At 35.2% G+C, this 10,440-nt stretch overlaps 1 pseudogene; it reads left to right on the top strand.

Moving 5' to 3' along the window:
• The first annotated feature begins 1,256 nt into the window (after positions 1–1,256).
• On the top strand, positions 1,257–2,287 carry LOC130054515 (ATP-dependent DNA helicase Q5-like; annotated as a pseudogene).
• Positions 2,288–10,440: the final 8,153 nt, after the last annotated feature.

Below are 10,440 nucleotides of genomic sequence, written 5' to 3'. Positions count from 1 at the left end.
AGTGATGTAAAGATTACTTTACAGTCTTTGGTGCACATATTATATATAAATATATGAGACATATATTATCGAAGAAATTTGGGGGTGAGGAGATCATCTGACAAACAGATTAAAACACATACAGCTTGAACACTAGATAACGGCAATAAATAGCGAGAAAATATTATGACATTTTCCCCGCGATACAACTATAGACCTGTATGTTGTGACGTACTTTTATATTGTGACGTCATATAGTATGAAGTGCACCGAGGTACATTTTATGATGTTTGTTTTAACTTTACTCGGGACACCTTAACCCTGCTGCGGATTGTTAAGCCGTTCTTGGCACACTGATTTTGACTGCGGATAACTCCATTTACCTGATCAGAATATAGGGCTCACGGCGGGTGTGACCGGTCAACAGGGGATGCTTACTCCTCCTAGGCACCTGATCTCACCTCTGGTGTGTCCAGGGGTTCGTGTAGGCCCACCTATCTATTTTGTATTGCTTATAGGAGTTATGAGATTGATCACTGTTCGTTATCTTCACCTTGTATGTAGTTAATATTGCACATGTATATATGTTCAGTCCAAAGAATATTTCTACCTACGTAGCTATTAATAGCTACCTAGATATTTAAACCTGCTTAAAGTAGCGACTTCTACCTACTTTTACTTGTTTTTCAAAATATCAATAAATGATGATTGAGGCGCATCTTCTAAACAGGTCAGTCATTTTATGTATCATGTTGTGCATGTGCACGGCATTTGGGGTGTAAATTTGAATACTTTATGAGGGTGGAGAATGCAGAGGAAATGCATGAAAATTTGCCCCAAAAACCTTTAATGTCAAAATACAGATTTGTAAGACATTCTAGACTTTTTATCACGTAGCTTTGATCCTAAGCTCCTGGATGCAGTTATTGATGCAAATTTAAAAGGTTAGAAAGTAATCATTTTTTGTCCAATATTTTTATGGTATTCATCGTTAGTGTAACTGAATAAAGAAATTTGGTACACACTGTATTGCGCCGTTCCTGTGTTTGGCCACGAAATGCAAGTAAAGGAAAAAGTAGGTAAAAATAGCTACCTGGAGTAGGTTTAAATACCTATGTAGCTATAAGTAGCTACTTAGGTAGATATAGTCTTTGTACTGGACCTGGTATAAGGATGATCCATATTGTATCTTACAACAAGTCTAATATTATAGTGTACCACAAAACTTAGATCGAAATTCCTCAAATTCAGTGTTTAAATTTCATTTCAGATCTGACATGGAAAAGGTATTGAAAAACAAATTGTCTCTGGCTTCTTTCAACAAAGACTTAAAGAAAAACTATGCCTTTTTGAAACCTAAACAAATTGACTGTATTTATATTAATTGTGTAACCAAATCTGACATTGTTGCAATATTACAAACAGGGTATGGCAAATCTCTTATTTTTGAAATTCTTCAATATTTTTCGTACTATGCCTGTAACAAAAAAGCACTTGTGATTCTCATTGCTCCTCTAAATGTTATCATTTAACAAGAACTGTCCAAACCTGGACTGGCTGCTTGTCGGGTGGCTAGAAATGATCAGTCAGTGGCTTTTTCGACCAAGACCAAATACATAATTGGTCATCCTGAGGATGTAATGCATCATGGTGAGGAAATAAGTTCATTTGTCAAAACATTTGACACATCTTATGTTGTAATTGATGAGGCTCATTGTGTGTAAGATTGGGGAGAAGACTTTAGACCACATTTCAAAAGTATTTGTAATCTACGTTATCTCCCTAGCAGTATGCACATGCTTGCAATAACTGCAACAGCAAGCAGGAAATCTCAAAGAGAAATTTCAGTAAACTTAGGAATGAGGAATGCAGTGTTCTTAAATTCTATCCCTGTCTTCAATGACAATGTCATATCTTTGAAACAGAGAATTCCATCTGTTGGAGGAACCAACACTGCGCAGGAGGCTTGCAACTTTGTGTTTAAGTCTCTTTTACTCCAGCTTATTTCATGGAGGAGGATTTTCCATTGACAGTTGTATACTGCAAGTTACAGTGATGTGGTTATGGTGTGGAACTTGCACATAAACTTATGGGAGCTTCTCAGTTGTCAAAAGTAGTCCAATATCTTTGGCCCAATATCCTGCAAATCCGCATCGGAAGCAAGTGTCCGGCTTTTTATTGGACTCTGTCACGCTCGGCCTGGTTGATGTCTCCGAACAACATGCTAACTCGTGGATGGGTGGATGTGGTGTGCTCCGCCTGCTGCTTCTTGCTTTCTTTTCTTCTTTCATTCTTTTTTCCGCTCTGAACTCTGCTTTCATTATTCTTTTTTCGTCCTCTTCATCGGGCGCTAATTCGTGTTGAGTGTATTCTTGCACCTTGCGCCAACCTGCCTTGGAAGAGTCAGCTAACTTTATGAGTTTTTGTCGATTGTTTAATAGTTCTATACCTTCTGTAATAGAGCCAAATGCTGCTTATGCTTCCCCTTCTGTAATGCTGTTTCTTGCACTCGTCATTTTGTCTTCCCTTTTTTATCTTGAAAACAAAAGAACTCTCATTCGCTGTTAGTAGTTTGGAAAGCTGCTGCTCGTGTTGAACTTTTTGCTATTCTTCTCTTCGAAAGATTGAAATTTGGAGTCTATAATTTCAGACATTTGTCTAACCAATTCTTCAGGAGATAAAGCCATGCTGTCCGAAAATAAGGTGTGTCTGACACCGTGAAAGCCCTGACTTAGAATGACTATTGTTAACCTTCTCTACCTTGATATCTCAATAACTCTATCTGATTGGTCGTCCTATGACCACCCTGCGTATCATTACGCCAATACATTCGAACACGCTTCTATCATATAATGTTTCCCGCCATTCTGCGAAACGCGGGAAAACTTTATTATTGTACATGTACATATCGTATATTTATTATCTTGCACAGACCAAAAGTCGGTTGTGTTATTATTTTTTTCCATGTAATATTTCATAACGTTGTATCATGACGTCATAATGATCTTTGTAAAAGCGTCAATACGTCATAGTTAAAGACCCATCTCATGACCATACGGTCAGTGAAAATGTAGGCGGAGCCTAATCTAAACAGATGTTATTTTCCTGGAGTCGCCAGGGTCTACCAAGGTGTTAATTCTATATCCCATGGCACTCAAAGAAATACACAGAGACAGAACATGGTAGAAATCTACCTGTCCGTCCTTTTTTATAGTACTATATCCCATACAATATGGCCAGATGTATATGCACCATAATTCCAAATTCAACACGATTAGATGAATTAAAGATACATTTGATACGACAGCATTACCCAGAAAACCTTATTCATGTTGGAATCCAACAAGCACAAAAATACCGATTTCAGAACTTCGGAAAACCTGCCAATAGGATACCAAAAAGAACAACAATGTGCCTTTCGTCGTCACACACAATCCAAGGAATCACAATATCTTAAATACAGCTAAACGATTTTTTTCAAATTTTGGAACAATCCAACAACATTTTGCAGAATGTTGAGGTGGTAAATTTAAAGTGTTCCCGTTCTTTAAAATGTGGACTGAAAATGAAATAACTCGTAAAGCCAAAGAGGATCATTTTATTAAACTCTTTAATCCAAGCCTTAATAGAAAATAATTATTTCAACAATTGAACTACAATTTAGCATAATATTTTTACAAAAATTGTGGGAATTATAGACAATTACCAAACGCTTCCGGTTAACGTTATTGTGACGTCATAAAGGACTCGTTTAATTGACGTCATAACAAAGACGTTGCTAAACAATTTTTGATTATTTGAACTGCCTGATGAACCATGTAGACATGGAGAAAGCGCTAGCAGTAAATGATTGCTTTTTATGGAATGTGTCATTCTGATTATATATATATACATGATTACTAGAATTTACATTGACTAATGTTTTATCGGTAGTCACTACAATAAACACGTGATAGCGAGCGAAGAAAGCGACGCGAAAAGCTCGCTCCAATTATTACACATGAGTCACGTGATTTGCTCTTCCTCGGCAAACTTCCACCAGAGTTCGTTTGCTCACAAACCAAACTCTTCCACTTAGGCATTATGGGATAGCGATTTCTTAGGCCGCGTATACTGTGACGTCACTGTAGAATGACGAAAAAACATAACGTCAAACGTAAACAACTTTCAAAACAAGAACGTAAACATCAAGTTCACTACTTTACACAATAATTTGAACACAGTCTCCCTACTTTTTAATGATCTTTTGATCATTTTATGTTTAAAATAAAGTCCATAATTTTATATTAATGCTATTAATATCAATATCTTCAAACTTTTAACTGCGAACTACTTCTTTAGTGTTATTTGCCTGCGTGATAATCACGGACTCACAATATACAATTCTGTATATTGTGCTGCGTCACATAGGAGAGGTCTATTCGTAGGTGACGTAATGAGGCCTCGACGGGGAGTTTGCTTCCTCGGCTGAAAAAAGATGTTAAGCCGTTCTTGGCACACTGATTTTGACTGCGGATAACTCCGTTTACCTGATCAGGATAAAGGGCTCACGGCGGGTGTGACCGGTCAACAGGTGATGCTTACTCCTCCTAGGCACCTGATCCCACCTCTGGTGTGTCCAGGGGTCCGTGTGTTTGCCGAACTATTTATTTTGTATTGCTTCTGGTGCATCAAAATTGGTACCGTATAAGTTTTACATTATGACCCCTGGGTCGAGGCCTCTGCTGGTGGACCGTTAGTCCCCGAGGGTCTCTACAGCCCAGTAGCTAAGTACTTCGTTACTAGCTTGAAAATACGGATGTACCGGTATATTTAATTGCTGTTATAAAACTTAGAAATTCATTTCAAAATTAAGGATTATCTCCCTCATGCATAGCTCTTATCCTTGGACGAATTTGGCTGCACTTTTTTGGCAAGCTGTTTTTGGCTATATTTAGCTCCAAAACTTCATAGTTATTTCGGATTTCAAACATTTCGGTTGAGCATCACTGAAGAGACATTATTTGTCGAAATGCGCATCTGGTGCATCAAAATTGGTACCGTATAAGTTTTACATTATAGGAGTTATGAGATTGATCACTGTTCGATATCTTCACCTTTATAGGAGTTATGGGATTGATAACTGTTCGATGGATACAAAAACATAACCTATTCATTTATGATCTGAATGAAATTTTAAATGCATTTTTCTTTTAAAACATATTTTTATGAACAACCACAGAGACATATTTTGATGTTTTCATTTTGTTCTAATTTATTGAGTGTATAACATTAAACATGCACTAAAACTTTGTCATGAAAATATATCATATATTCCTTCAGTAAAAAATACTATAAAATACATTTTCCGTCAACAGATTTTTTTATATTTTGTATAGAATAGATTGGTTAACTATAAGTAAAATATTTTTTAAGTTTAATACTTCACTATGACTGTAAGGGCATTTTGAAAGCTTAGAAAATTTGCACATTTTTCAAAATGTGACAATATTTCATTTTAATGACCGTTTTGCACTTACATAGGATGGGTGTCAGCCATGTTGGATGTAATTGCAAGAAGTGCTTATCTGATTTATTAACTTTCAAAATTGAATATGTCAACAGTTATTTGAAATTTAATTTAATTTATCCCCAAACCTGTAAAATTTGAATTAAAATTTTGTTACAGAAGATCTATTATTAGAAACAGGTCTATCAGCTTGTACCAGTAGAATGATCTGGATAATTTTTTCTTCAGAAGTTTAATTCATTCATACTAGATATTACTGGCAAAGTTTGAATCCAAACATAGATATTTGCTACTTGACCATTTTATATGTTTTTCATTGAGACATCCTCTTAAATAGATTCGGAACAATTTTAGGTAGGACTATCAGATTTTGTAAATAGATTCTTTATGATAAGACCTTGAACATAATAGTGTTTGGAGTTTGACCTACTTTTAAAAAAATTCTCAGATGTATTCAAAATCTCCTGAACTATTCAAAATAGGGTTTTCATGTTGTTTATGTAGTTCTTTATGCCAATACCTTATCGTTTCGTGAAGCAGCGTTACCTGGAAATTTAATCTATTTTTGATAAAAATCTTACCTATATGATATTTCCTGAATAGATAGAGCCTTAACATTATGTATATAGATTTATAATGACAAGGTCTTCATATCATACCATGATCAATGACCCCGGTCTTAACAGTCCATTAACCATACATCACATTCTGTTAGAATGTAGTGATTTTACACCCATACGAAATAGACGTTTTAATACTGTGCAATCAACAAAAGAACTTTTTACTAATATCGATAATCATTATATCATACAATATTTACAAGAATGCGAGTTTTACGAGAAAAAAAGAAAACTTTTACAATACAACTGTTTATATTCACGAACTGATTTTTTCTACCTGTTTATGTATTTTTAATTTTTATTTCCGTCGGGTGTCAAAGATCACAACCCCCTTGGTACGACAAAGATGGGCTCCCTGATTTTCAAAAAAGAGTAGGCTGACTGGGGACCGTCAGGGAAACTCAAACACTCACAACCAAACATATTTCATTTAGTTAAACGCCGTAAAATGGCTGAACTATTCCCAAACCGGCGTAAAACCATAACCAATCAATCAATCAATCAATTAATCAATCTTATCCAGAACAGCGCGATCATGCCAGTGATATAGGAGTTGAGGCATCTCTGTGTTATGTGAATTCATTGTAAGTTATGTTGTGATCCTTTAGAGCTAACTTGGGGCAACAATATGGTGTTAAACTTTTTCATGGGAATAAAGATTGATAAAAAAATCTTTTAAAATCAGAACAGCTGAACAATGGCAGGGTCAACGTCACTCGCGTGAGGGGTGTGACCCATGAGCGTCTTGTATATCAGTTGTCTGTGCTAGTAAGTGATGATTTTCTGGTGACAGATACAAGTATTAATGTTAAAGTTGGGGAAATAACTTGTCTGTTTCGTAAATCCAGGCATATTTAAGTTGAAATGTCAATCGAATTCTGAAGCGCCATCGGTTCCCGCATTTACACGCTTTCCAACATGGAAACATGAAGGTTTGCAGAGAGAGGTGGATGTTGGCTAAAGAGAATAGTTACGACCCTGAAAGCTACATGTAGGCATAGGTCTATCAGCGGTACTTCACTTACAGCTTATGACTTATCATGAGTGATAATTCTCTTAGTGACGTAAAATATACCAACAACTAATGAAAACAAGCCAAACTTTTATTGATAAATGACATATTAGAATTGTCCCTGGTCACTCCACCATATCTAATTGCATATTGGACTTGAGGAAGTGCGATTTTAAACCTTAAAAGCCAGGTTTGATATATCCAGATAAACATAATATCGGCAAATTTAGAAAATATATCTTATTTCTCTAACTGGATGAATTAGTTATATCATGCAAGTTTACTTTGGCTGAATTTTCACTATATAAACGTAAATCGATATTTACAACACAATGTGCTCCATTATTAACTCACAGATGAGGCATACGTTATTCAAAAGCTTCTAGACAAGAAGATAAATAATTTGTGGGTTTTGTTTATTACCAATATTCATTTTTATTCATATGTCAATTCGATATATCCCACGAAACTCGAAATTAAAGACCATAGAGTACTCTATTTTTCTTTCATATTTGGATATCTTTTAGAACATAGCTGTGAAAGGGAAATCACAACTTTACGACAGACCAGATGACTTGAGGTTCTCCATTGTCAACGTCCCATATTTCTATAGCAATATTCCATTACTGAGTTTTAATTAGTTTTGCTATACTTCACGGGCAGGGACGGGTCACAATAGGGTATCAAGTTTTGCATGATATGCCTAAGAAAACTCTTTAAAACTCTTCTTCGCAAGAACCACTTGGCCAGAATTGTTGAATAAGAAAGCTTTTGACATAGAGTCGATTCAAGTTTGTTCAAATCATGCACCCTGGAGGTGGAGTGGTGCCAGGATAGGGGATCAAAGTTTTGCTTGCAAGTATATAAGAAGAATCATTAAAGATCTTATTCACAAGAACCAAAATGCTATGATTAGGCATATTGGTATATGCAAACATCCCCAGGTATTGGAGATTCAGTTTGTTCAGACTGCAGCCCCCGGAATTAGGGTGCGGCCACAGTAAACAATCAAAGTTTTACATGGGAATATATAGGAATATTCTCGTCGAGAACAGCATTGCGACGATTTGTCGTAATTAATATGCAATCATCCTTAGGCAGTTCAGGTTCTAGTTTATTCAAATCATGACCCCTGGGGTAGATTGTGCCACTTTCGGGATCAAAGTTTTGCATAGGAAATCATAGGGAAAACATCCTTCAAAATATCATCATCACAACAACAGGGTCATGATTAGTCATATTAATATGCAAGTATCAAAATCTGCAGGTAGTTCAAATTCAAGATTGTTCAATTCAGGGGACTTAGGAGATCAAAATTCTATTTGGGAATATTCAGAAAATGAATGACAAATTCTTTTCAACAGTAACAGGGCCACAATAAAGCATATCCAAATTCTAATTTTCCGAAGTTGTGTAAATTTAAGGTTTTTAAATCCCCTGTGACTAAAGTTGGGAGGGGAGGGGGTATTGTTTTAATTCTGAATGTCTGTCTGGAATTCTAGCCTTGTTCATACTTTTAAATAATGCGCGATAAAACTCTTAAATTTCATATGTGCATTCTTTGTGACATGACATTTTTATGGCAATGAAGTTTTTTACCTTGTGAATTGATGTTAGAGTTTGAAATACTTTTTAGAAAACATTATATATTCAGTATCTCTATAAATATTCAAAATAGAGTTTTCATATTTTGTATATCGATATGTTATTGCAAAATCTTACATTTCGTACTATGACATTGTGACCTTGACCTTCTTCAGAACAACAAGGTGATATGAGTAATATTGGTGTTGAAACATTCCCATGTTATGTGAATTCAAGTTTGGTTATATCGTGATGACCCTTTTGGGGGCTAATTTGGGGCCACAATATCGGCTCTTAATTCTATGGGAATAAATGTTTTGAAAAAAATCTTTGAAACAACATATCAAGAGGGCCAAGGTGACTTAGTTGAGCGATGTTGTCCATGGGCCTCCTGTTTCCCTTTGAAATCCTTAATAAGCTTTATCATTGAGATTAAGGAATATTGTAAAGGAGCACCATCAACGTTTTGATTTACATGTATAATATAATACAAAGTGTAATACAGTTTACTTTACACTCAAACTTTGTAGGAAATTCTGCCGAGAGAGACAGTTGTTAAAGATGTGGTGGAGGCGATTTGTATCAAAGAGAACAATATTGAAAGTGCTGAGCACGGGACATACCAACAATATCAACATTTCAAAGGACAGGCTTTGCTCTGGAATGCAGGGATGTTTTGTCAGTCATTGGAAATAAGTTAATTTAAGCTTTTATGGGTTATCCTAGGTTATTATATCATCATTTGTCATGTTATTCATACAGTTACTCATTCTTTAATTGCTATAACTGCATAGTGTTATTGATTATGCCTGGTTTCAATTTGTTATTTTAAATTTACAATCATGACATTCTGTGATATTGTATGCCTGAATGAAATGAAAATTTTTACTCAAACTTTATAGAAGTTTCTGCCGAAAGAGACAGTTTTTAAAGATGGTGGACGCAATTTGTATCAAAGAGAACACTATTGAGAGTGCTGTTGCCACACACGGGACATACCAACAATATCAACATTTCAAAGGACACGATTTGCTCAGAAATGTTTTGACAGTCTGGAAGACATTCTCCGAAGGAAGATTCCTTTCGCTGTGGATATTCTCACTCAAGCTTCTACTACCTTTGCAATATACACAAACTGGATAAAGATTTTGTACTAAGTGTCAACACAAATGTATTAACATTGCGCTTCATGATGGTCATATGATCACAGACATCCAGTATTAATGCTTATGTGGTAACTCTTTTCCCGATGTCCTGTTGCATTTTGTTTGCATGTATTGTTCTCTTGATACATTTGACATTTTTATGTAAAACTTATGGCTGTTATATTAATGTTGATTTGTCTACGATTGTTAAATTCGTAGACTATGTTCTGTGTTTTAGGTAAGTGTAGTCTTTGTATATTTGTAGTAATTTAATAACTAGATAAACTGTGTGAAAATGCATTTACTATTAATGTGTAGCATTGTTGTATATATTTATTGCTATGCTCAACATGCAGATTATACTGACTACCTCTCTATATTTACATAACCAATGTTAGCTTCACCTACTGTCATTTCCTCCTGAATGTTAATTATGCAGATGCAAATAATGTGAAAATAACTTGAGATAAATATAGTAAGGGTTTAGCGGCAAGAATCCCGAAAGAAATGAAAGTATAAAGTAATTATCAAAAATTAATTTCAATTTTGAAATACATATATGAAGGTATGAACTTCGCGCTATACGAAAGC

Source organism: Ostrea edulis, chromosome 5 (assembly GCF_947568905.1).
Source record: "Ostrea edulis chromosome 5, xbOstEdul1.1, whole genome shotgun sequence".
In the NCBI taxonomy this organism is placed as follows: Eukaryota; Metazoa; Mollusca; class Bivalvia; order Ostreida; family Ostreidae; genus Ostrea; species Ostrea edulis.
Note: the sequence above shows the minus strand (reverse complement) of the source record. Positions and strands in the feature narration are given on the sequence as shown.